This window comes from Zonotrichia albicollis, chromosome 2 (genome assembly GCF_047830755.1).
Source record: "Zonotrichia albicollis isolate bZonAlb1 chromosome 2, bZonAlb1.hap1, whole genome shotgun sequence".
NCBI classification, from domain to species: Eukaryota; Metazoa; Chordata; class Aves; order Passeriformes; family Passerellidae; genus Zonotrichia; species Zonotrichia albicollis.
The window spans coordinates 99430181-99431582 of record NC_133820.1 but is presented as its reverse complement, the minus strand read 5'-3'; positions in this window follow the sequence as shown (position 1 = coordinate 99431582).

The following is a 1402-nucleotide window of genomic DNA, read 5'->3' as shown; positions in this document are numbered from 1 at the left end:
GTTTTTTGAGATCTTGGGAGTAAGAGGGTTTGTCTTGTGAAAATGGATTCAGAATTCACTTGCTTGTGAAAAAACTTTTATAGGGTAATGCCTATCCCCTTTCCTTTTAACTTCAGCATGCAGTGCATTGTCACTGCTGTGCTGTCTGATTGCATGCCATGAAGATGTTTTTCTGTAGTTAAAAATACATGTGCTTTTTTTTCTTATTTTGGGAACTGTTCTGTCAAAGAAAATGTCTTGAAAATATGTATTCTTCCCAAAAAAGCATGTTGTTTTCTGATTCATGCGCAAACGCTGCCCTGTTTGTACTGGGGGTAAGGCTCCCTGCTGCTCTGTTGTGTCTCCATCCTCAGATTAGGGAAGCCATCAGACAGCTCTGGCTTTTGTGCAACATCACTTTTTCCTTGAGGTGTTAATAACTTTGTTGGCTGGGAATGCAGCCTTTGATCTTATCTGTGCTCCAGAAAGTTTGCTGAGAAAAAGAGTGATTATATAGGGATTGCTTAGGCTTATTCTCTCAGATGAAAAAGGATGTCTTGTCAGTGTATCTGATATCTCTTAATTGACAGAGAGAGTGGGAATGATCTTTCAGCTTAATGGCCTTGTAGTGATGTATGCTAAGCCCCCATCCTAGTTTTTGTTATAGCAACATGAAGGGACCTGGAAGGAGGCGTGAAGTCAACATGTGCTTATTTGAAATGTGAGGGTGCAGAGGAAACTTGACATGGGAGTTGGTTGCTGGAGATTTATTGTGTCCAATTACTTGTTACATGTCATCTGCAGATCTGGTGTGGATTCTTTGTGGCCTGTGCTTGAGAAGATTTATGCAAGGTAGAAAAAGGCTTGTGGGTGGTGGAAAATTCCCTTTCAGCCTGAGTTAGCTGTGCGTGTTCCAGGGCTGCTGCCGTGGGGAGGTCTTAGAAGGAAATGATCCTATTAGCAGCAAGGCCTGCAGTGGTTGGGCTGCCTCCCTCCTGGAGGAGGAGTGACTTTGCTCCCACTGATGTGTGCAGCCAGCTTTAGTGCTGCCTTGTATAAATCTCTGTTTTTGTGCGTTTAATGCAGTTGTGTGCAGCTGAGCTGTCAGCTTGGTTTCCTGCGTGTGGCAGCAGCCTGAGGTGACTCATCTCTTTGCCACCACAGCAGCTTTGAGAGGCCTGCAGCCTGTTTTGCTATGCAGCAGGAGATGTTTCCCTTATGAAGAGAGCAGCATTAAGCCTGCAGCCATGCAGCTGGTGGCAACTGGCTTGTGTAAGCATGAAAATGGTGCTGTTTGGGGCTTCCTGACGAAAAATCATCATTTTTCCCTTTTAATCCAGACAGGAGTGAAAGGGAACAAAGATGTGTGTTTGCTTTGAGTCAGGAAAAGAAGCCATGCTGTTAGAAATTCCCCACTGGTAAA